Source organism: Harpia harpyja, chromosome 7 (genome assembly GCF_026419915.1).
Source record: "Harpia harpyja isolate bHarHar1 chromosome 7, bHarHar1 primary haplotype, whole genome shotgun sequence".
Classification (NCBI taxonomy): Eukaryota; Metazoa; Chordata; class Aves; order Accipitriformes; family Accipitridae; genus Harpia; species Harpia harpyja.
In genome coordinates this window covers 2,966,013-2,992,571 of record NC_068946.1, presented here as the reverse complement: position 1 = coordinate 2,992,571, position 26,559 = coordinate 2,966,013, and the positions used below count along the sequence as shown (strand labels likewise).

General features: G+C 41.3%; 2 protein-coding genes across 8 annotated transcripts in view; both read right to left on the bottom strand.

Annotated features, from left to right (window-relative positions):
• Nucleotides 1-7,800, bottom strand: part of NADK (NAD kinase) — a 29,905-nt gene extending 22,105 nt beyond the window's left edge. The window contains exon 1 of one of the 2 annotated variants that reach the window (XM_052792170.1): nucleotides 7,713-7,800. The gene's annotated coding sequence lies outside the window, so the exon portion shown is untranslated. Of the gene's footprint in view, nucleotides 1-2,349; nucleotides 2,438-7,712 lie in introns of those variants that run through there. The other variant, XM_052792169.1, reaches the window with a different exon arrangement.
• Nucleotides 7,801-24,837: 17,037 nt separating this feature from the next.
• GNB1 (G protein subunit beta 1) overlaps nucleotides 24,838-26,559 on the bottom strand; it is a 46,027-nt gene continuing 44,305 nt past the window's right edge. For 5 of the 6 annotated variants that reach the window (XM_052792191.1, XM_052792193.1, XM_052792190.1 and 2 more), the window contains one exon: nucleotides 24,838-26,543. The gene's annotated coding sequence lies outside the window, so the exon portion shown is untranslated. The remainder of the gene's footprint in view (nucleotides 26,544-26,559) is intronic. The other variant, XM_052792196.1, reaches the window with a different exon arrangement.

Genomic DNA, 26,559 nt, shown 5'->3' with positions numbered 1-26,559 from the left:
TCACAGAATTACCTTAGGAAATTATACAGAACAGTTGTTTTTACCTGTATCGTTATTTAGCTCTTAATACAAACTGCTGCTAAACTATTTCAGAAGTATTGAAAGTGAAAATCAGTAGAGAGCATCTCCTCTCCTCCTCATCTCCTCTTACCTATCCCCAATAGCATATTTCTCAAAGACATTCCTATACCCACATACCTGCACTACACATCCACTCTCCAAAGCCAGAATTGTAAGTCATTATTTCTTAAAAATCTGCACTGAAAAATGGGCACACACAAAAATATGACAAGCCCAGGTAGTTAACAGTACATCATTTTCCTTTACTTTCCCATTACATAGGTTATCAACTCCTCATTCCTTTTTATCCAAACACCAGGAGCTTGATCTGGGCCTAGGAAAATAAAAATTACAACAACAGTTAACAAAGCGCATGGAAATGCAACATCTGTGAAAGCAGTTCATGGAGAACTAGTTCTCAGTAACTTCACAGCTGATACATATGCATCCTATTTCACAGCATCACCCTTAACTAAGAGGTGCAGAGAACAATAATTTATATAGTAAACAATAAAAGTGTGTTTCCAAGTGACTTTGTTTGAAGTATCTTCATCTGACAGGTACTGCCAGTAAAGAAAATCAGATTAGCACAAAACTGGAAGTAAGACGGTGTACAGACCTACTAAATACAGCCTAAGAACTTGATATTCCTTCCGTGTAATACTTTCCAATTCAGGATGTTTTAACTACAGCTTACACCATGTACTGTTTAATTAACATTCCCTCATAAGACCTTTATTAAATAAGCAGAATTGACATAAGGACAAAACTATCACTGAACAGCTTCGAGGATTGGATCCAAAAAGTTTAAGCATATGTCAACAAACTAGCAAAAAGGCTGCTCTGGTCTAAGTCATGACCAAAATTTAAAAAAAAAAAAAAAAAAAAAAGCATTTAGATGTTCAGCATTACAGAACGAAGGACAATCAAGAAAGTGTTAATATTTAATATTAAATTTCTGTGATGATGACATGAAGTAGCCAGTTGAGTCACCTCTCATACATATCCAACCTTTTACTGTAGTTTCCCATCTTCAACTTCTCTGTCATTATAAATGAACGTTCCCATGAACCAGAACTTCACAGAGGTTTCATCCAACCATCTTTATACAGAAGGATAACAATACCATACCATCATCAAAGCTTTACTACACTGTTCAACTATTATTAAGGAATCACACTCCAGGTTGACTGTAAGAGTCCTAGTTACAAAGGAGTCTGAAACAATTCTACTAAACTTTCATATATATGCAATCCACACCCAGGTGGCCACGTAAGAGTTATGTGCACTCACATCTTAAAAAGCCATCTTCTCAACTGTTTGATCGCACTGAAGAGCATACAAAGAAATATGACCTTTTGATGCAAGCAGCTACAAAAGGAGCATAAGACTGCAAATCATCAAGCGATTTATTTCTTTTTTAATGAGCATGCCTGTAAGCTGTTATTTTGTAACAAACTTTTCCTGTCAAATGCATTGCCATAAATCATCGTGATTAGAAGATTACTGCAGGGTCCATCCTGACCAAATACTCACACTACTTTTAACACGCCTTCAGGACTGCAGCGTTTCTACTAATTTCTTAGAAATTGTATCAGCCATTCAGAACTCCTCATTTTGTACCTTATTATCAAGTTTGTATTAGGCCACAATAGGACAACGTTATATCCAAAGACGGTATCACTTGTCCCATTGCTACAGATCCCTGTTTGCTTAATCACTTAGTTCTGTGGAGAAGGTTTTTTATTACTATATTTTGCTGAAGAAAGCACTCCAATAGAGGTTACATGTATATGACTCCATCCCTAAGGCACTAAACTCCCTCTCATCCAAAAAAGAACAACTGTAGTGGGCAGACAAAACTTCGTATTTGGTTTAGTTTAGAACTTCATATTCTAGTGTGCCTGAGAAAAAAACCCAAACTAGTATTCCATATTGAAATTTAGCGGTCTGACAGCAGTTAAAATTTAGTAGCGTGTTTTTTGATTACATACTCAAGTGCTATTTCTACTAAAAACCAGATAGTATGACTATCACGTGTTAAATATCCAGGGAAAACAAGTCCATTTGTTAACCCTTCCGCTTCGGAAACACCACCACATTCCCCTACAATACCAAGGAAGAGTCATCAATAACCTAAACCTCACCGCCATCCCTTTAGTCAGAAAGGTGGACGTTAAGACAAACAAACGAGGAGGTGGATAGCACACACACACTCCGTGTGTGACCGGGAGATCGCGGGCCACATCAAGCGGTTCTACTTGTTATCCCTTCGGAAAACTATCCTACTTCAGGGCTCCTGTCCCCTCACGTTACTAGCGCGCACCGACGGTGCGTTCCCGTTAAAGAGTCCTTCTGGGTTTGCAGCCGTTCCCTGGAAGCCGGCGAAAGAACCGACAGCCCGCAGTTTCCCGAGGGCCGCCCCAGGCGGCTGCCCCCGTCTCCGCCGCCGCGGGAAACGACCGCCTCAGAGCCGGGCCGGCGGGACCAGCCGCAGGGGATGCGGGCTCCGTCGCTCCTCGCCCGCCCCGCCTTGGTGCCAGGGGACGGCAGCCCCAAACGGGGTCGTCCCGCAGCCGGCCCCGCCGCGGGAGGCCGCTCGGCCCGGCCGAGCTTCTCCGGGGTGCTCCCCTCAGCGCAACCGCCCTCCCGGTTCCCCCGACTCACCGCGGCCCCCCCCCCCCGCCTGCTCTCTCGCCCGGCGGAGCGTCCCGGCCCCTCGGCCCCTTTCAGAGGCCGGCACGTCGACCCCGACGGTGGTGGTGCTGGTGGCGGTGGTGGTGGTGGCGGTGGCGGCGGCCGCGGTCGCTCCCGGGCAGTGAGCGGGGCCGGCGGACCCTGCGCGCCTCCATCGTCCTCTCCCCGCCTCCTCAGGAACGTCGGCCCCGCAGGCGGGGCAACGCGCATGCGCCACAGCACCGCCCTCAGGCTGGGCGACCCGCCCTTGCGCAGCCCGGAGCGGGCGGGGCAGCACACGCCTGCGCGGGCTCCGACCGGCAGCGGCAGCGCAACTGCGCATGCGCGGCGGCGGCGCGGGCATCGTTGCGCATGCGCGGCCGCAGGGCGGGCGGTGCTGTATTCTGCTTTTCAGTCCCTTGTTGCTTTCGATTCGAGTTAGACCCCAGCCCTCCTCAGATTAAGCAAACTGCAGGCTTCTCCAAGACCTGCTGTGGTTTTGGTCTTTTCTTAATACTGCGACTTCGGCAGTCATCGCCCAGGCGGCCCATGGCAAGTGCAGGACGGGACACTGAAATTACGGCACGTTTTAGAAGGTGCCGGGTGTGTAACATAGGTAATCTCACCCGTAACATTTAATTTAAGGACAGGCGTGATATAGAGAACGAACTGCTTATTGCTTAATGATTATCCCTCTGTAACTTTACATACCAAGGACTGGTGTTTGTCAAGGATTAAGCCTGTCAGAGACTGGTACTTGGGAGTGATGAGCAAGAGGGAGCCATGAGCAATCCCAAAACTTAATTAAATGTTTGATGAATTTACGATCTTGTTAAGAAAGCACAAGCAGAGGCCTTGCTTGAATAGATGGGGCCGGAAAAAATAAGAACTCCTGCCTTTGCTCTTGTCCTTGTAGATAGTTTAGCTTAAACTAGCCATATGGTTTTACATCACTAATGAAAACTTAGATAACAAGAGCACTAACAAGCATTGATGTATCAAAACATGTAAAGGACCACACTGCGCAGAAACACCTGAGGAGGGTCAAGTAGTGGACAAGTGAGAAAGACTACGGAAGACCAGAGGACTCCTGAAAAGCACCAGAGACCTTCAATGCGCCTGTGTAAAGGAGATTTACATATGCTAATAGTTTCCCAGAAAACTAATGAATATGTATAACTGTGATGGGTTAACCCTGGCTGGATGCCAGGTGCCCACCAGAGCCGTTCTATCACTCCCCCTCCTTCTCAACTGGACAGGGGAGAGAAAATATAACAAAAAGCTTGTGGGTCGAGATAAGGATAGGAGAGATCACTCACCAATTACCGTCACGGGCAAAACAGACTCAGTTTGGGGAAAATTAACTTGATTTATTACAAATCAACTGGAGTAGGGTAATGAGAAATGAAACCAAATCTCAGAACACCTCCCCTCCACCCCTCCCTTCTTCCCGGGCACAACTTCACTCCCGGATTCTCTACCAACCCCCCAGCGACGCAGGGGGACGGGGATGGGGTTTACGGTCAGTTCATCACACGTTATTTTCTGCCGCTTCATCCTCCTCAGGGGGAGGACTCATCACACTCTTCCCCTGCTCCAGCGTGGGGTCCCACCCACGGGAGACAGTCCTCCACAAACTTCTCCAACGTGGGTCCTTCCCACGGGCTGCAGTTCTTCACGAACTGCTCCAGCATGGGTCCTTTCCACGGTGTGCAGTCCTTCAGGCACAGACTGCTCCAGCGTGGGCCCCCCACGGGGTCACAAGTCCTGCCAGAAAACCTGCTCCGTGGGCTCCTCTCTCCACAGATCCACAGGTCCTGCCAGGAGCGTGCTCCAGCGCGGGGTTCCCACGGGGTCACAGCCTCCTTCGGGAACCCACCTGCTCCGGCGTGGGGTCCTCCACGGGCTGCAGGTGGAGATCTGCTCCACCGTGGACCTCCATGGACTGCAGGGGGACAGCCTGCCTCACCACGGTCTTCACCACGGGCTGCAGGGGAATCTCTGCTCCGGCGCCTGGAGCATCTCCTCCCCCTCCTTCTTCACTGACCTTGGTGTCCGCAGGGTTGTTTCTCTTACATGTTCTCACTCCTCTCTCCGGCTGCCGAATACCGCCGTCCCAACTTTTTTTCCCTTCTTAAAAATGTTATCACAGAGGCGTTACCACTATCGCTGATTGGCTCAGCCTTGGCCGGCGGCGGGTCCGTCTTAGAGCCAGCTGGTATGGGCTCTCTCGAACACAGGGGAAGCTTCCAGCAGCTTCTTACAGAAGCCACCCCTGTAACCCCCCCCGCTACCAAAACCTTGCCACACAAAACCAATACAATAACATTTCTCGGAAATCTAGTGAATATGTATGTAGAACATGTACTTAACCTGCACAATTGGGCCCGACGGTGTGCACGATAGGTGGAGCGATCCCCCGTGCACCCAGCACTGCCAATAAAGAATACCTACTCAATAGTTAATCAAGCTATTGAGTTAGTTTCTTTGAATCAGGCACAGGTTTGTACATTGAATGGCATTTGTCGGCCTTCTGCCCTTTAGTTCACGCCACACCTTTTAATCCCTTTGCTATGGCTGTAGTTGTTTGCACACACTCCACTCACACTCGCCTACCCTGCAATAACTGCCACAAACTTTCACCTTAATCTTTCCTTAGATCATCGGTTAAATACTCTTTCTGATATAAAATTCTGGCTTGAGAATGCACGCCACCTTAATCTATCAGAATCACTCTTAATCTCAACTACCAACATAAGCTCCTGAAACGCAGGAAACCATTTTCCAGCCTGTCCTTGATCTGAAACCAAATTTTGAGCAAGGGTGAAACAAAACAAAAAGGCATTTGGTTTCCGTGTGCACGCGATCTTGAAATCATCAGGAACTTTGTCACAAACTTCAACAGAGGTACGATCAGGCCCCTGTATAGATGCCAACAAGAAAACAATCTTTCACAGTTACCAAAACCAATCAGGTTTTCTAATTTCTAAGTCACATTTTCAACCAATACTACTTTAAAGAGATCACAGACTCATACATGTAGCTCACGGGATTGTATATCAGGATAAATCCACAAAGTGAGAAGAAGTTACACCCTTTGAGAATGTGGCAATTGGGGTTTTTTTTTTTCTTCTTCTTCCTTTATGCATAAATCTATGTTTTCAGGAAACTGGGGAGCTGCAAAGAAGTGATAGTCAACAAATGACGAGACAAACTTGAAAAAGAGGAAGCAGTTGCTACATACGGGGAAATACCATAAGCAATGTTACACCACTTTTTAGGAAGTGCAGTATTTTGAGTCCCAATCTCTCTTTAATCCTCCTTCCAGACAATGTTAAGAGCCCAGTCTGCAAGGAATTAAGGAAATGATACACAGTTCTATGAAGTTAATGATATCTTGGAGACTCTAACGTCTTTCAGGTGCTGAAAGAGATATTCAAACTGTAAAGGGACAACATGACACTAGGAAGGAATATAGCACTAAGTTTTACAGAGTCAAAACATTCATCTTAAAAGCTGCAGTAAAACAACACGTCCCAGCAGAGAGGAACCATGCTCAGACACAGTGCCTTTGTTAACCGTGCCTGTCCGTACCCAATTACTGACTACAAAAGCTAACCAAGGAGTAAATTTTCATTTGAGTTGGCTCTTGGGATGGATTTTTCCAAATTCATTAAGATGAAAGTGATAAATCACCACTAGAACCATTTTCCACAAGATTATATATTGGCTGTTAAAAAAGACATTTCAAAGTGGCAGGGTTTTTTCCCCATGCACAGTAACCTCATGCAGTTCCTCAACATTTTGCATGAGGCATGAAGTCTGCAACATGATGAACACTTATCCTCATTAATTGGTGGAGATAAGACTGCTAATCAGCTGAGCCTATCCTATTTATAAAAGAGCTACAGTTATAACAGCAGCTCTGAGCTGCCCAGGTTCAGCAGCGACCTTGGAAGCTCTGCTTGCTGGTCTGGATGAATATAACAAACAGACCGGTAACACCTCTTCGCTCACCTACAGACTGAAGTGCCGTGAGAAATAGAAGAGTCTTATGTCACTTTTGAGCCCGTCCTCCCTAACACCAGTTACACAATCAGAACAGTGCAGCTCGGCACTCTAACCCAGGTTGTGCTTCCTTTCTCTAGGAAGGACACTGGGGAAAAATAAAGAGAAACGTTGGCAGTAACATTGAGAAATAAGCATAAAAACATACTGTTTTTTTTCTACTAAGGCTCTCAGTTCTGTGAAATATAATTTGACTGGCTTTAGATAAACAAAAAAGATAAGTGAACAATAATGCTATTGCTTGTTTGACTAATTGCACAGAAGACTGGTGCCTGATACAGAGAGGCTCTGTTCAGTCTCCATCTGCAACCCAAACCTACCTTCAGCAGGAGGTATTTCCACTGGACAGGAAACAATTAACAAGTTGTCTCTATTAATACCTAACAGGGTTGAAGAACATAGTTCTTACCTCTCAAACTTAATTTCAAACAGTCTCTGATGACTCAGAATTCCTGAGTCTTGAGAAATAAAAATGTATCACTAAGTTTATATCCCGATGAAAATGGTGGCACGTGAGTGCGACAAGTAAGCTAGTTATCAATGGTCACAGACTACAAAGCCACTGACATAAAGACAGAGAAATGTATGCCACAGCATTGCATTCATTATTCAGGCTCGTTACAAACACCTCCAATTGTTACGTAAATGTCATTATCCCAATTTTAAAGACTGAACTAGATTAATTGACTTGCACAAGGGTTAAGAAATCTGTGGCACAGCTGAGATAAGCAATCAGGAATGTTGGCATGTAGCCCCACACTCCATCCACTTGACAATACAGATCGTCTTTGTTAATGTCAGGATAGGATTGAGAGCTTGTTGGCAGCCAGCAAAGAAAACTTAGGTAATAGGGAGTGGAGAGATCTAACATGGGAAGAGTAGTATCAAAATAGGCACCCAGGACTTACCTCCTATCTCGCAGCAGGATATAGAGAAGAGACAGATCGATGGAGAATGGCTTGGGATACAGCTTGGGGTGTTTTGGAAGGTGTTCCTGTCTCTCCCTGCACGACTAATGGAGTCTGTTTTTCTGCCTTCAAAACAGATAAAAACAATTACTTCCCTCTTTATCAATCTTGTCAGGACTGTAATCTCACTGACACAGGAGACGCCTCTTTGCATGCGCCTGAGAAGCATGCAGTCCCTATTTTATGGATTTCCAGTTGCTACCCTAATACAAATAAGAGTTAAAAACTAGGTCTACTTATTACACCATTTTACCATTCACAGGAAACCTGGTGATTCCTTTTGAGGAAGGACCTTGATTCACATTAGACTTTGATTCTTTTTAGGGAAGCAGCTTGATTAATTGGAAAATTTAAAAGCTTCTAGTGGCTTCAGTTTTCCCAGAGAAGACAGAATGAGGTGTTTGATAGGCAAGCACACTGCTGCAGCACTGAATTTCAAGCCAAGTCACTAGCTAGAGGAATTATTTCTGTTTTATGTAGGATCCCTCTAAAGTCAAATACCCCTTAAACCTTTACTAGGCTAAACTTTCCTATTGACAAAGCCAACATTGCCCACAATTCCAAGTGGAGACACTAAAGGGAACTCTAGGGAAAAACTTCTCTTGGTTTTCTATCAAATACCTTCGCCCTGACTGTTTGGGGAGGGTCTGCGCAATTGCAGTTGCCACCTGTCCCCAAGCCACCAGTGCTTCCAACATTTACGATAGGAATGTAGGAGAGATGCCAGAACCCGGCCTTATGGAATTCTAGCGCTCTCGTTATTTCAAAGAAACTGGCTTATTTGTACCACCTAGGCCATCATCGGAACACACCCCATCACCATAACAAACAGCTAAAAGATACTGAAATTGCAACTTCAGCTAGTAGTTGGCTCTTGATAGCAAGGGAATCTGGTTGTTCTGGGTCCTTTACTTGCCAGAAGCCATGCAAGTCAAACAAGTAAGATAAACACCTTACTGTTATAATGGAGGAAGTTGGGTCACAAGCTTTCATAACTGCCCAAACTTTGAACACAGTCTGATGAGCGGCAGCAAAGAAACAAGTGAGATGGTTCCTTTACATTCGATTCTTCTTTGTTATCATGTGTTAACAGTCACACTGACATCTGGAGACCGTTCTGCAGCTATGGAATTATTTTAAATAGCAAGAGGCACAAGTCCAACAGGTGACATGAAAAGTAAAATGGCCAAACCCTGTTCTTGTCACCAGCAAGGGTTAGCAAGCAAAAGAATTATCACTGCATGCTTTTCTTGCTCAGGTGCTGTACAGGTATGAAATACTATGTTCTTATTCCAAAGAGAATGTAGATAGAAGACTCATTCTTATGTCTAGGTTATCACAACAAAAATCTTACCACATACTAGCTGACTGCAGTAAGTACCAAGTAGTCATATGATGAACTGCAAACATGCACATTCATTACTGCAATGCAGCTGATGCTTGTTAATTCATCATGAGTTAACACTTAAACTTCTGCTCTGAAAGTCAGTAGGCAGCCTATCTGCAGCTTGGTCATTAACAAAAATTTCCTTGCAGCCCTAAGACACTACAGTTCGAAGTCCAAGAGCTTTGTTATCCACAATCAGCAAAGTTATTAATATCGTCTTGCTATATGGCTCTAAAGTCCTTGGAAGTAAGTGCTCCTTTGCAGTGGTTGGCTTATCAGAGAGAGCGTACTGTTGTATTAAACACTGTTAAAAAAAAAAAACCAAAAATGCCGATCCCCAGATTAAAAAAGTTATTCTTCCTCTTTTTTTTTTTTTCTTGTAATTGAGCGTCTTTGTTCCTTTGACCTTTAGGTTTGTGCTGTCCTATCCTATGAGTTATCTACTAGCAAAAGAAAGAATTCTAACCAGTGACTTGGTATTACCATGACCCCTTTTTTTTTTTTAGTTGATAAACCTAAAATCTTGATGGAAGAACTTAAAAAATAAGTGTCTGTATCCTGATTTGCGGATGAGGGTCATATGGAGCCAGCTTGATTTTCACCAAGAGGCAAGCCAAACTAAGGCCAATCCCAACACAACAAGGACTTGAAAAGACAGAATTAATCCTTGGAAAAATCTATGCAAAGGGAAAACTTAAATATAATTCTGAAAACAGAAACGTATAAAAACAGTTGATGTGATCTGTACAACACAAATGCAGAGGAAACCAGTCTGGAATCCAAAAGCTTTAATGTAAGATAGGATTAATTCTGAATATAAACCTTACATCACACCCTTCTAACTGTCAAAAACAGAAATGAAAAGAGACTAGTCTCTGCCAACTACTGGTTCATTTGCATTAGAATTCTCTATACCCTAGCATTATTAACATTCTTCTTTTCATGTATTCAACTCCCTTGTATTTTGCAGATGCTCAGATCACAGATGCATTTGAAAACCTCTCCATTCAAAACCTTTGTTCTAGTTCTCAGGAAGCCACAAAAAGGTGATGAAAATATCTTTTTCCTTTGCACAAAAGGAAATATACCTACCAAATACCCCATATTAAAAGAACAGCCTGCTCTATAGTTAGATGATCCTTTTCTCCATAGAAAAGAGCAAGGTAATTCTTCAGATAAAAGAATGACACACTCAAGAGACCTGCACCTGCATTTACAATAGATTGGGTAAAACTACTTGTCCTACTACTTCAGACAGAAGCCTGAGAGTGACTGTGGGCCCTAGTGAAACCTATCCTTTCCCTAAGACGTTTGCACTAGAAAAAGTATCAGAAAGAAGCAATGGTCTGATCTCATAGGACTGACTGGTTCTCATGATTACCATTTAGCTACACTTAGGCACCAATTTACCTACCTTCTTCATTCCCAGCTGATTTTCCTAATTCAGTGGTCAGGCAGCTGTTTTAAAAAAACAGAACAGAAAACCACAATATCACACAAAATAATATCCATGCCTATTGCCATCTTTCACCAGACAAATGGCTCTGCCTCACTGCCCCAGGTAACTGTCTCTTCCTTAAAGACTGTGTTTCCTTTTTAAAACCAACAGATACATTTTCGTTTCCTGTGTTGGCTGTTTTCTTCCTCTGCTGCTAGAGAACAAACTTTCCAGCATTTCCAGTTCTGGCAGTGTTCCCCACTAACCTTCAAATATTTCCAGTAAGCATGGCTGATCCTGAATCACGCTTTCACTTCCTGTTTTGCCTCTAAGTATTCACCTGTTGTGAGACAACAGGTTAGTTATTCAGAAAACATTTCAGTAACCAGGTCAGCAACATAATGTTCACATTGTTGAACAACTCCCAATCATAGGAAAATAAGACTTGGTGATATCTCAAGAGGCCATACATTCCTCTGCCTCAAGGCAGGATCAATTTTATCCATGTCATGTCTAGCAGACATCTACCAAAACTGTTCTTGAGGTTTGCTAAGGGTAGAAACACTACAGCAACCTAAGTTTATATATTTAGTGTGACTCGTAACTATTACATTAATAAGCTTTTTCTAGTGCAAAACTTTCTTGATACATTCTGAACTCCCATTACTTTTGGCTCTATTCATCAGGGACATAGGGAAAAAAACCCAAAACATTCCCTTAATCTCAGCAGCCCTTGTTTCTTCTCAGTCGTCTTTTCTTTAGATTGAAATGCCTCTACTGTTTAAACGGTCCTTACGTAGCATGATATCTACATCTCTGATATTTTCATTGCTGTCTTCTGGACATTTTCCAGTTTATCCATGTTTTCTTGCAGAACAGCACCTCAATCTGCAACAGTTACAATGTCTGAGGAACTGCTACTGCATCATGAAAGAAGCTACTTTACAAGGCTTGCAGGGATAATTCCATTTGTACAACCTAGTATGATGTTAGCCTTTTCTGCAGTGGCATGACATTGTTGACTCATATTTAGCTGGGGATCTGTTTTAATTCTGTGATCCTTGTCTGAGGCACTGCTGCTTATCTTTGTCTTCCCCTGTTTGTATTTTTGCATTTTATTATTTCTTTTAAGTGAGGCAGTATTTCTTCCTACCAATTGTCATCTATTTTTTCTGGACTATTTCTCTAACTGACCTAATCACTACAGATTTCGGTGTTCTCCAACATATTTATAGTCCCATTCAATCTCGTATTATCTACTGAAAGCAGAGTAAACGATAAAGGTTTTCCCCATATCTTTTGCAAGTTTAGTTTTACAGCAACTGATTTTTGAAAACATTTATTTGCTAAAAGACTTAAAATGTGAAAGTATTTGAAATACATGAGAAATTCCAGAGTCATTAGTTCCCTTTTCAAACACTTGAAGCAACAGTTTTTAGCCAGTTTGACTTGTCACATAGAACTTTCTTGGGTACAAAAATTGTGTCAGTTACAATGACCACAGCAGAATGCGTACACATTGGCAGAGTAAATGCAATACTATCAGCCTATGAATATGGCTGTAACTGCTTCTCCTTACACTGAGCTTGTGCGTGTAAATGAATGCAGAACACTGTAATCATATATGCAACCCTGCACACACTTGCTTGGTACCAATTCTCATCCTTTACTTGTTCTGGAGCTTCCCTGTGGCTTCTAGTATTAGAATTCCTACAGTCTGCAGTCACCTCTCGGAGCTCGTCAGATATTTCACAGGCTCAAGCAACAGTATACGCTGTTCTTTGTGATGTGGGACTCTGACACTTCAGGACAGAAGAAGCAGGTGTCTCTCTGCCCCCAGGGCAGGGGTACCCAAACAAGTCTGTGACACAGGTAATGGCAGAAGGTGCAATTGCTGCTGCTCCTATTGCACCACTACGCCCTGCTCCAACACCTGCACCGAGGTGGGCAGGGAGCACCAAATCTTAGAAACAGGGACATAGAAGCTGTAAAAATTGCAGCAGTGCCCTCTAGCGTTTATAAGATGGTGCAAAATTCTTAACTGAACTTTTTAATTAAGCTCAAAAGGTTCATGGGTTCAAGCACAAAAGGCGAACTTTTAAACTAAGCTCAGTAACACTACTTACACAATCTCTGTGACAGCAGACTGGCCATCAGCCGAATGCAACTCATTTTTGTGTCTTTCCCAGACAGTTCCCTGCAAGTAATTTTTAGGTCAGCCCAGTTTGGAACACACAAAAGGTTGGCTTTGCTATTCCTTTACGCATTGACTATAAAGACTGAGAGTACAAAAGAAATAGTATCTCCCCATCATACTTCATGTCTATAAATGAACGTAGAAGATTCAGGAAAACAGCATGTTTCGCCATGGCATCTAAGAGAGACAGAAGGATGCAGTAAGAGTTTGTATTGTAGGTTTTACAAAAGACTATTGTCTGTAACAGTATTCCCTAACAATAGCAGTTGTATATCCCCAAACCACTATGAAATACAAGAGTCCCTGGAAACATGCAGTGAGGCATATTTCCTGGTATAAATCATGTACTGGAAAAATTACGCTGGCCTGAGTGTTTGCTTGCCGTCTTTCATCAAAGTGGCATCTTCCCATGCGCTTTAACCTACTGCACACACCACAAAGTCAGTAGCAATCAGTAAATTACTAGTACATTTTGTATAATTGCTGACACTCCTATTTTGGAGTAAAAATCTGTCCCACAATTTAAGACTTTTTTCATACGGTTATGTTATGTATTTTATTTCTCTACTCAGAATATAATCACATGACTCATTGAAGCAATGTAATAAAAAATTACAGATGATCTTTGACAACATGAAAACCCTTAACATCATACTAAACTTAAATGTAAGTCTGTTCACCTTTTTGCGTGTTACTAGTTTGTCGTGTTTGCAATGTTTTTGTGGGATGCTCTTGGAAGCTGTCAGCCCTCTGATCCTTAGAATTGGTGGGAAAAGCCTGTTGTGGAAAAAGAGGGTCCACCTCTCTCCCAGAAGGTATGGGTCTACATAAATCAGAACCTAGCAGGAAAAAGAAGAGGAAAAAAGCTGACAAGGACAGGGGATCAAGGTTAGAACGACAAGAAAGAGCAATGCAGGAGGTTCAGACGATATTAGTGAGTCCATGAAAGGCTTATGAAATTAACAGCTGGTCTCTAGAGAAGCTTTGCCCTACTGGATGAGTAGACCAGAGAATGGAAGAAGCCCCAGGTTTCAGAGAACTTCACTGTGCTGAGCTTTCTTCTCTCAGATTGACAGGTCTAAAGGGCAGGTTTTGAGGAGAACACATCCTACCCCCTTTGGAAAAACTTTCTTATAACATGTAAAGTGGAGCAGGAGAAAAAAGTTAGGCTTTCTCCAGGGACGAACCACAGTTAACAGGCACAAAAAAACCCCAGATACCTTACACGGCATGCTCTTTAATGCTGTATTAGATGCATTTCCAAGGTGTTGACCGCAAGAGGGCTAGGGCATTGTGCTGGTTTTGGCTGGGATAGAATTAATTTTCTTTGTAGCAGCTAGTGTGGGGCTATGTTTTGGATTTGTGCTGAAAACAGCGTTGATAACACAGGGATGTTTTAGTTATTGCTGAGCCGTGCTTACACACAGTCAAGGCCTTTTCTGCTCCTCTTACCACCCCACCAGAGAGCAGGCTGGGGGAGCACAAGGAGTTTGGAGGGGACACAGCTGGGACAGGTGACCCCAACTGACCCAAGGGATATTCCAGACCATATGACATCATGCTCAGCATATGAAGCTGAGGGGAGAAGAAGGAAGGGGGGGACATTTGGAGCAACGGCATCTTATCTTCCCCAGTAACCATTACCCCCGATGGGGCCCTGCTTTCCTGGAGATGGCTGAACACCTGCCTGCCGATGGGAAATCATGAATGAATTCCTTGGTTTGCTTTGCTTGCATGCTCAGCTTTAGCTTTACCTATTCAACTGTCTTTATCTCAACTCACAAGTTTTCTCACTTTTACCCTTCTGATTCTCTCCCCCATCCCACTGTGAGAGAGGTGAGTGAGCAGCTATGTGATGCTTGGTTGCTGGCTGGGGTTAAACCACGACAGACATATAAAACATTTCCTACTCCTGAGCTTACCTCATTGTGAAGATTTATCTTCACACATCATTAAAAGATACTACGAGTGTTCTCACAGGGTTAATGCAACAAGGAAGACCATGTTGTGGTGTTCAGGATCATCCAGAGCTGGTACGCCCCAACTACAGCAGCGCAGCCAGCCATAATAAGGGAATGGCACTTGCCATTCCTGTTTTTTGGTACCTCATTTGCCCTTGGGCCACACCTTGACATTGAGGAAGACCCTCACTGTTGCAAAGTATTATGGATCACTCTGGGACAAGTTCCCAGGCTAAACTGGGCATCAACACCAGGTGGCAGCAGAAGCTGCAGCCTGGTACATTCAAGCCAGCAGACATATTAAATTAAATGCAAAGTCAAATTTTCTTCCACTGTACAGCACCCCAGGTACAGCAGACTTAGCGTGCTTTTCATGCTCATCATGGAAAGACGTCTTGCAAAAGATCATATGGAGGCAAATACATCAGTTATAGCAATTTGCAAGATCATGCCCCACTATGGTCTGAGTGTGCATAGAAGTGTGCCAGAATATGGGTCTATACAGGAATACCTTACCTCACCAAGTGGCTTGCAGAATTGAGACCCTCATGTTACTCATATCCAAACTGCTATTTTCTCCACATTTTAAACACATTCTCCTAACACAGTCAATTACATATCAAATCACAAGAGCATAATCTTTTTTGTAGATAAGAGTTTAAGTTTTAGCTCTATTTTATACATGTCCATAAAATTAAGAAATACCCTCCACTAACCTTCACCTATGGCAAGACAGCTTGTATAAACACTCCCTACTTTGGCAATTACATTAGCAGTGTGAAGCTGCAGGGGGATCAAGTTTTAATTGTACCGGGTTCTGCCTACCAAGTAATAGGAATCAAAATTCGTAGTGAAAAAGCTTCTGATGAACTTTAGGGTCTTGTTCCCTTACATCTCTTTTATTTTATGAAAGGAAACAAATATATCAGGAAATTCATGCACGTTCTGTCAAACACCATATTGAAACCAAAATTTCAAATTTCAACATAAGTGACCACAAATCTAACTCATTAGATACAATTAACACGATAGTTAATTATACAGGTATGACTACAAGATCAGAAGTCAGACCCCAAATGTCATTCAAGCCTAGGAAAAGCAATATTTGATGTTTACATACGGCATAATATGCAATTCCCAGCAGCTGAAGAGTCTGTACCTGACCATTCACGCAAGCAAAGCTCCTAAATAATGCATGGCACTACAATGAATTAGGTCTTTAATGCACATGCTCTCCGTCAGGATCACAAGTCTTTCGATTTCAGTCAGCAATAGTGCAGGTAGCCATTCAGAAAAGGGTCACCTGCAGACTGTTTCACCAATGGATCCTAAATAGCGCTGGACTAATAATGAAAGTTGCTGGCTTTGTTACATAGAAAAGAGCAGGGAGAGAAGGGGAAGGAAAGATCCAAGTAACTTTCAGGTGTGATGCAGCTTCCCAGTTATATAACTTTTCAAAGAGCCCAGACAATTATTTTATGGTCTGGTCTTCCTCCACAGAGCTGAATTTCCATACTGCAAAGCATTAAAGCTTCTCAAACAATACCAAAGAAAAACAGGGCTATCATCTGAGTAGGAGGAATAGGCTCATAAATCCCCTTGATATAATTGCAGAGGATGTCCTGCGAAGAACTCAGCCAAACACAACTCCTAAGATTATCTCTCTCTATTAGAATAAACTGTAAAATTAAGAATATTTGTGCTTTATCTGGCTTGCACCCAAATGTATTACAGCTGACATTTCCTCCAACAATATGAGAATGTCATGCTAATCTCACCCTGATCCTGTTGCCATCATCTTTTGCTGCTCACTAGAGTGATTCTGCATGGCGGAAAATGATGGCAACTGCCAAGATTCATCAGCCTGAGCAAGCGGATGTCAGACAGGAAGAGCAAATGCAAAGGAGTACTCCTCTCGCTGAACACAGAACTGCAGGTCAGGGAGCCGGTCTGTATTCCAACTCGGCCATTACACGACAAGTGTAAACCACAAGCATCTCCATGCCACAGGCACCCTGCATACAAAATGGAGGAAACTCCTTCCTCACAGGAGTGTGATGAAATCTGCTGGGAGGTTTTTGCCTTTTTAGCTGGAGACACATACGCAGGCATTGCATTATCAAGTTGACAAAGTAGTTCAAAAGGGCACGTGCAGGTTCGGCAATGGATTTCTGTCTTGATTTCTTAAAAAAACAACCAAAAAACATTGAAAGTGGTTCCAATTAAGAGGCTTCTTTGCAAATATCACGCTACTGCAATATAGCTGCAAGAGAAAGCTGAACGGCCTGCTATTGCTAGCGCTACTGCTTACCATTCAAAGTGTAAACAGTAAAGCATTAGAAATAGTATATTAATAAGTTAAACTACTCAGAACCAACAACAAAACTGAGGACAGTTTTGAAGTTCTTAGCAGTGTACTGCTAACCTTAACTGCACATTTTCCATTCAGTGTGCACCACAAATTTTAATTGATGATGCTGGTTGAAGTGCAAAGAACTGACAGAATAATTTGGAACCTAAAGGTGAGGACCATACTGCTGCCGCACTGTAAAACAGGCCCAAGAGTTTTAATTTATGTTTTTAGGGGAAAACGAGAAGCTAGCCCTGTTAATTTAAGCTCTACGACTTGGTGAGGAACTTTCAACTTCTACCAGGATCAGAGCTGAGGTCAGAAGACTGCCTGGCTCCCATCTGGTATTTCTGGTTAAGTTACTCTGTGTATAGAACTGTGACAAGCTTCAAAGAACAAGAATGATCCTTTTGCGTATGAAAGTTTAACCTTCAATTCTGATAAGCTGTTCCTTGAAGTCTATCTGTAATTGCTCCATTTCCTGTCACCATGTCTGATGCTATCATTTGATTGAAATAAGCCACGGAAGGAGGAAGATAGAACTGCTCAACAGAATCATTTTTTAATTCCAACATCACTTTTTAGAACTGCCACTGACACCAGCGTGGCCAATGCATCTCACTCATTTTCCTTCACACTGAACGTTCTTAGCTCTTTGGCCTTCCTTTATAATTCAGTAATACCTCATACCCTGGGCAATTCTTTCACATTACTCAACAGCATGAACCCGGGACAAGATTTGACAAGCTTTTCAGAATGCGGTGGGTTAAACACATACCTGATGCAAGTAGCAGATGAAATATAGAATTGTTCAATTAAGTGATGCAGTCATCCTTGGAAAAGCTCCCAGATCTCTCATTAGTGCAAACTGGTGTCCATCACTCCCAACACTGTCACTCCTTTAATACTTATTGTTCATTCAAGAGCTCAGGTCCCCACTAGGCAAAGAACAGCAGCTGTTTAACAGTTAAACAGCTCCTATGCTCTACAAGAAAACTTGGACAGGCCTGGAGAGGCCAAAGGGAAGGTGGAACTGGTGCTCCAAAGGGGAACTCAATGTCTCACCTTATGACTCCTCTCTCCACCTATTTTTTGTTGCTTTCAGAAGGAAGAAACCAGGGTGAAAGGAATTGTTAAATGCTTAAACACAGGAAAAATACAAATCAGTATAAGGTTAAATTTTCAGTGACTCAAAGAGATGGATGGCCTTCAGCTCCAGCAAATACCATCGACTTATCATTTTTCTATTGCCAGAAGGTGGGATGAACTTTGCCTTCCCAAGCCCTTCTGAAGAAGATAAGGTGAGGTGAAAGATACTATTTGAAGACGTTTTTATTTCTAGGCTTTCTTTACTTGATGATGCAAATGAATCCATTCATGATTTATGATCTCAAACTAATCACACAAACTACATCCTGCCCCTCCTGTTGCAGATGGAGAGGTAATGTGTCTCAACCTAGGTGATGGAAGTGAAATATCTAAATACATTCACAAGATCCACACTTTCACAGAGAAGGGTCCACAGGCAAGAATTTATTGGTAAATGCAGGCATAGAACTATTAATGCCACAGAAGTAGAGAAGTTTATATCAATATGTAGGACTTTTCTTGTTTGTGACTGGTGAATTTTTTTGATTGTTCTGGGCATTAGAACCTCTTGGAAACTCTTCTGGTAGTTTTCAGTACATATATGCACCTACAGGCTAAGGGAGGTGTAACACACACATATGTTTCTCTGTATTACCTACAAAGCACAGCCCATGTCACAGGTGGTACAGAGGCTGATGTTCTCTATTTTTCTGAAACAGAATTGTTTAGAAACTCTCACAGCTTCTTGTATTATTTAAATACAGTCAGTGCCACTAAGAACAGAATTAAACAAAGGTATTCCCCTATTTAATTGCAGGAGAGGGACTCCTGTGGTTGGTTCTGAAAATATAAAAAGGTCCCTAGTTATCTGGTTTTTGATGTACTGAAGGGCAACTGAGACCGCAGCTTTAACTATAACTCTGATTCAACAGCCAGGCTTCAAGGTAAGTAACCATGATATCAAATGAGTTTGAAATGTAGAAACTTGGTAACAGTTCTAATTTCACATCATGGGTTTGTAAAACTTCTGTAGGTCTGTAGACCATCCTACAGCAAAGCACACACGCTGGTTCACAGGGGGGAAAAAAAAAAAAAAGATACAAGAAAGCATATTCCAAACATTTTTGTTTGGTGTAAGGAGGCAGCTGAAATAACCTTCCATGAAGTGAACCATAATCTGTACCTAGACCACTTCAACCACTGTTTAATGTTCTCTGGGTACTAACACGGTATTCTGAGCACCTTCAGTGTACGAGAGGACACAGTGCAAAATAACTTACAGTTATAAAGCTTGAGTAATTTTAAATATCAGATCTTGTCGACCACTCACTCTAAATCTTGTCTTGTTCTTCCATTGGATTAATCACCAGCTTCAGGGAGCCAAGGATCAAATATGGTTATTCCAATTGGACCTTTTTTCAGTTTTGTTTATAATATCACAGAAAGTAAATCACTAAAAAAGATAAGGAACTATGGTGAAAAATCAATGAAAGTTTAGATAAATATATGCAGTTACATATTATTACAGTATGACTCAGTCTGTCAAGCACCAGCCAGTGTAAAAAAGGATCTGCTGCTGCCTACTTGCTCTTCACTCAACATGAATCCTTATTTTGCAAAAGAGACAAAAACTGAGTATTAGAATTCTGTAGATCTTAAAATATGTTTGCTTTTGTAAACAAGGACTTGGAATTTATGTGATGGTTCTATCAGATACAAGAATAGTATACATCATAGCAATACTCATTTCCACTGCAGAAAGGTACTTCACTACACTGCCAGATAGAAGCAGGCATCAGAGCCTGATCTTAGCCTGAATACCTTGTCAATCAAAGTATCTTCATTAGAAACTCCAGATCCCAATTCCTACATAAAGCAGAGGAGGAAAGCTGAAAAGAACAAGCACTTGGGATTAGAGCTCTGACAGGGTGCGTCAAAAATGTTGAGAGAGAGTTCAGAAATATTGGGTGGGGGCGGGGGGCAGAGACACACAGGGAATTACTGGGGCTTTTCATGATCTCCATCCATTATTTTTTAAATAAGAGTTGGATTTGAAGTTGTCTGAGAGACCCTGCTCCAGTTAACACTGGCTGATTTTAACCTCTCCACTTCTGCCATCTGAAGTTTTTACATAAAAAATTAGAAAAGAAAATGCCTGTAAAAGTAAACATTAGAAAAAGCTTGGTTTGTTTGTAAGTCTTTATGGAAAAATCAGAACAACTTCAGTGGATGTCCTCCATACAAAGCAGGGGTTACATGCACTAGGAACACATATTGCAGCCAAAATCAGCACAAGCTTCTTTGTCATACAGGCTTTCTCTACACTGACCACCCATCTTCATTATGTTTTATACCACCAGATGGAGCTGCGCGGTTTGTACTTCAATGTAGGATTTGCATGAAACTCAGCATTTTACCGTCTTGAATAGTTCCTCCTTTTCAACAGACTTTTTCCTACCTTATCTATTTTGCCATGTAAAGATCTGTTACATTAAACAAACTTTTCATTTTCCACTTCCAGCTCCAGAGATGATTACCTCGCAGGGTCAATCATATCTCACTGCGCTCATCTAGAGCAAATGGCTTATGAATAATTAAAGAAGGAAAAGAAGATTATCTTTGTTCTATTTTATGACAAAATTGACTTGGTTTGAGCCTGGAATTACTTGAATGAGTACTTTGTGGGTCCTGAGTTTCTAAAGGGTGAGTTTTTAGCAGCCAGCTCTCTATGCAATGAGAAGCTCGCCCAGCTTTTATTCACATTTCTATGGCTTCTGTTTTCCCCATTTGAAGTGACATACTGGGTAATTTTACAAATACAGTCTGTGTCACTATCCCATACACACTTCCAAAATACTCCTTGGAGGCTTTTTAGTATTGGCATTTGAAGAATAAGCTGAGTAGACAGTTTCAGAATGATTCAATTTCACCTTCCTTTAATGAACATACTTTGAATGGGCCCAGATTATCAGAGGGGAAGTGCTCTGGAATACCAACTCTACATGTGGGTCCCCACAATTTCTCAATATTTGACAAGAGTTTAAGAATCACCATGGGAAGCGAGAGCTCAAGCTTTCCTGCTTCCACTGAATTGATTTAACCCATAGAGTAAGTGCTACATGAGAAAACTTCTCCCTGGTCTGCATTTCAACACTCCTAAATATGCAGGGGTTACAAACTAGCCGGCAGCAAAGTAGAGATCTGAACGTGAGGCCCTGTGGTCAGACGGCCAGAAACCAACCAGTCACGTACCGTCTCCTCTCAGGAAACGGGAACCACAGATTGTCTGAACAGTGTTTCCTGGAGAGATGGTTCAACACAAGCAGTTAACCCTGGAACAACATCCAGCCACCTCAGAATCAAGGCCTTCATTTTCTCAGTCCAAATGACTGACAGAGCAGGCCCATGGATTTTGATTTACCAGTGGATCAGGTTTCACAAGAACAGTAAGGAGGAAAAAAAAAAAAAAAAAAAAAAAAAAGACAGCATCCAGTAATGTTTAAGAAAAGACCAGAAGGAGACAGAGCAGGACTTTTTAACTCATCAGGTACGCTGGACCAAAGTAATACTATTTAAATCAGCAAATAACACTGCCAGAAAAATGCACATCTGACAGGATGCAAGCAGCTGCCATTCAGGATACAAGATGTCTGCTCCCATCACTGAGCATACAGGGAATTTGCACTCAACAGGGCCATTCGGAGCAGGGGTGACAAGGGAATAGCCTAAGCATCCCTGTTCTAGAACAGTGAAACTGAAATCTATTGGTTATTCTTTCCAAAATTTCTCCAGCTCCTCTTCCTCCCTTTCTCATACAACCCCAAAGCAGAAAAAACTTGGCTTTTCACATACTTCAGGAGAATTATTACACATTGGAATGTAATATAGATAGAAAGTGACCAATTCAACTCAGATCCATTGAGTAGCCTGACATTTAAAGCAGAAACAAACTTTCTAAAGATTATATGAAGAGAAGAAAAATGGAGCATCACTACGCAAAAATAGCCAACTGCTGTTAGAACTTGTTCATTAGTTGGTTCTTTTATTGTTTCCCCTCAAATCTGAATTCATGGTTACAACCTACACTAAAAAGTGTTAATCATAATACCACACAGGATCCTGATTTGTTTCAGACCAAGTTACACAGAAGTCAGCAAGGGTGACAGGTTTTATTATTCTTTATTTACTCTGCCACTTCCCAGAAACGAGATCATTCTATTTTTAGGTGTTAGAGGGCATGATTCAATCAGTAACTTTTAAGTATGTTTCACAGCTGATTTAGAACATACACTCCAGGGCACTTAATGGTCAAAAGTTAGAATGCCCAACTTGGATCTTTTCTTCTACTAGCAGTAGAACCTCAGATCTTTAAAAGACATTTAATTCACTAAGAAATTATAGGCCATGAGGGGCACAGAAAACATTATAGTTAAAAGTCTTAACTCTAGGTACTGAGATTGAGAAATCTGTTATCTCTTCCTTCACTTGTCTCCTTCCCCCCAGCTCCATGAGAGGATTCCAATCCCATGGAAGTCCATTCTATTGTCATGACACTTTCCAAGCCAGGACCAGACAACTGTAACTTCTTTTCCCACCTCCACACCCCTCATTATCCAAATACCTTAGATCCATTGGTCTTGTCCACTTTCGTCATCTAACGTGCTTCATAAACACGTAAAGTTTTACTCCATCCTCCTTTGCAAAGACACCACTCCTCATCCTTTCATATATCTAATACATGCTCAGGAGCCCACATGTAAGAAACTGCAAGCGCTGCCACTAAGACCAAGCAGAGACAAACCGTTCTCAGTTTTGTTATTAGTGTTCTCAGTTTATGAAACCTTGCTCTAGAAATTCACCAGCAGCTAGGTGAAGCTGGTCTTTTGGAACCACATGCCAGAATTATCTTTTAAGTCAGAATCCTTTCAAAGCCTACAGGAGGAGCTACCATGTTACTATGATTGCTATAGGTAAAATTACACTTTGACTTGAGTACTGATCCAAGCCCACCCTAAAATTAAAGGCATTCAAAACTCAAAGACTTGGCCCAAAGTCAAAGACGCAAGAGTTCAGTGCTTCTCACTGTGCATACCCATTTTTCTTCAGTTACAGCTCTCTAAATAACTAAGCATAGAGATATTTAAATAATAGAGTTTAAAGCTTCATATTTAACAGAAGCACTGTCTATAACAAGAGGCATTTGCAACTGCTTGCATTTGAAATAAATTGCACTGCACATTAGCCTTCTGGCACAAGAAGTTACTATCTTGGCAGGTATTTATTGACAGCAAAAGCATTCTCAGCGCAGGCAGGAAGCAGTAATTTAACATATGGATAGAGATTAAGGAAGGTAAGACAGATCATGTCTGCATTGATTTTACTATAGACTGGACAAAGTCACATATGAAATATCCACTGGAATAAAAACATACCATGTGAGTGGAAAAAACAGCTATACCATTTGGAATTGGAGAAGACTAAATTTGAATTCCCCAATTTAAGCATTTCCAGCCATGAGCTACTTACCAGTATTCTGCAGTCCAAAACCCCAAAGCTCACAGTTAACGGCTGCTAGTTAAGTAATGTCACCATCATATTTTCCATACTCACAGCTTTTAAAAACTTCTCCATTGAGGCTGAGAATTTCCATGTTTGGTATGAAACCAAGCCATGGCACTGGAATTTCTCTTGGTTGATGCAAAATGATGAAATATCCACTTTTGTTTAAGTCAGAACAAGAGAAGAGGCTTTGCCCACTAAACACACAAAACAAAACCCTCAAGTGGGCCAATACCAAGTTGTTAAACCAACTGCCTTTCAACACCTCATTTCAGGAATCTGCTTCTGTGGATATAAAAATCCATTTTTCCCCCCCCCTAGATATAATTCTGCCTTGTGGAGACTTTGTTCTTACTAAGCATTAAAATGACAACTACTTACCCTTCTCAATACCTACAGTAAGGACAGCTAACAATGACAACAGAGCTTATTTGGCCAGATCCTCAAATGGCAATAACAAGATGTTCCACTCAATTCTTTTCCTATTAAAGGACACAAAAGTTTTAAAAGAAGTTACTAAACACCTTGCTCTGATTTCCTACTTCAGATGTTATACTCTCTTATATTCCACAAAGCATTTTTGTGATTTATACCACATGAATCATAGTAGCTCAAACTCCAAATGAAAGTAGCTGAGAGCTATCAGCAGTTTTTGATTAAGCTCTCGAGTAGCTCTAGCAATCAAATATATGTCCATCTTAACTATTTAAGAATGGAGGAAGCAAAATGCCTGCAGCCACTAAGCTCCACATACTTGCCATTTAGTGTTACCATATATTGCACATTTACACATACGTTTTCAGATACTGCTGGCGACACTTCCCAATAACAAAAATCGTGAGGGTTTTAGTTCATCTTATAACTGTTTTTAGCTTTAAAACAAAACCCACATCCCTTCACGTGAATACTAACACACTGCATACGCTGCCCAATTAACCATTAAAAATCCAAGCCATTTTAAAATACTGAACAATTTGTTTTGGGGCAGCATACACTTCTCTCACATGTTTATTTCATAACTCAAATCCTGCCAGAAGCCATTTTGTGCATTGAACAATAAGCTGCAAAACAGATCAGTCAAAACTCATGTCAAACTGCTTTATTACATCTTAAATAACATTACATTTTAATATAGTATCTATCTTGCATCCAGCTTTCTTGAAGTACACTGACTTTAAAATTAAATACAAAAGGTGAAGAGGGATACAGGGCGTGGAGAAAGCTCTACAGAGTAGTTTCATGAAAGAGAGTAAGAGGGAATTCATCTTTTATGCCAAATCCAGGCCTAACGCACAATTACAGCACATTTTTGTACAGAATGTTGCAGAAAAAACAAAATGGAGAAAAGCTACTACTGCTGCTAGGAAGGAGCATTTCTGGATACAGTGAGAAGATAGGAAAGTTTAACAGAACAATCTGCTGTCCAAACACTGCTGCTTTTAACATTTTATTTGAAAAGAAAGCCAGGAAAACCTGCTCATTACAAAAATGACTCTGATCAGATGCAAAGGACTCATCCTACAAGAGGAACTGGCTGTGAGGAACTGATTTATAAAGAAGATGGTCTAGGTTCCCTCCTCCCACACCCCAGAATCTTTGACAGCGATTGTTTGAACAGGCTGTTTCTTTAAAAAAAAAAGTGACTTATCACGCTACTCCAAAACGTGCATAGCTTTGTACTTGAGTTCTTCATAGATTTATGCACAGAGTAGCAACAATAAATGAATACAGCGACAATGGTTACAGTTTTTAAACAGGTTATTTCTTCAAAGAAAAAACATCTAAGGACTTAGTCCAATATGCACTTTTTAGCATTTCTACAGCATGCGATTCTAAGAGTAAACCCACCCAATATGGCAAACAATCAAAAAAGGTTTTTTTTTTTGTTTAACTTAGAAAGTTCAAGATCATTATTTTCAAAACATTGATTTGTACATCATTTCATACACAAAGAATTGACTCAATACCCAAGTGTAGGATAGGTCTCTTTTGAAAACAGAGATTCCTGGTTGTTGAGACTTATAGGATAGTGTTAGGATATATAAACTGCCCTTTCAATTGGACAAAACCAAAACAGATTAAAAAAATTGGTGTGGTGAAAAAGGGAGGGGCAGGAGGGACCAAGGATTGCATTTGTTATCCATAAAAGGTGAAAGGATTCTTTAAACAAGCATTCATTACCTTTTACAGCATGTGCTTGGTTACCTTACTGCTTAACATTATCCTATATATGCCAAGTTTTGTGCAACAATTATCTGTGATACTAGAAAATAAAATAAAAAAAATTAGGGACTAAATTTACAGCGTTAACAACCCCCAGATGCTCTGGGCTAGGACTCCCTTGTTTTGCTCAATTAAATACATAAAGAAATGTATTTAAAAAGGAAACTTGAAAAAAATCCTGCTACAAACATGACTTTAAAATTTGCAAGTGTGTGAGAGAAAGTCCTTAACTTCAACTTGGAAACTACAGTGAAAGCTAACTGTTTCACAATTATGCTCAAGTTTATTTTCTGGTCATGCTTTTATGATAGTGTTTCATTTTTAAATTCTCAAGACAAAAAAAAATGGTCCCAAAAGGAATGCACAATTTCATTTTGCTTACAACACAGAAATTCTTCTTGGAAAGGTAATTGTGCTCTTCATTTCAGCAACAGGAGACGGAAAAGATCTTGCCCTTTGAAGTTGGGGAGGATGGGGGTCCAAGTTAGTATGGTTGGATTGGATATGCTATCATTTTTAATTTTCAACCGTTGGAAACTTCTTCCAGTCATGGAGTCCGTCGCTCTTCTGACACACAGAAAGA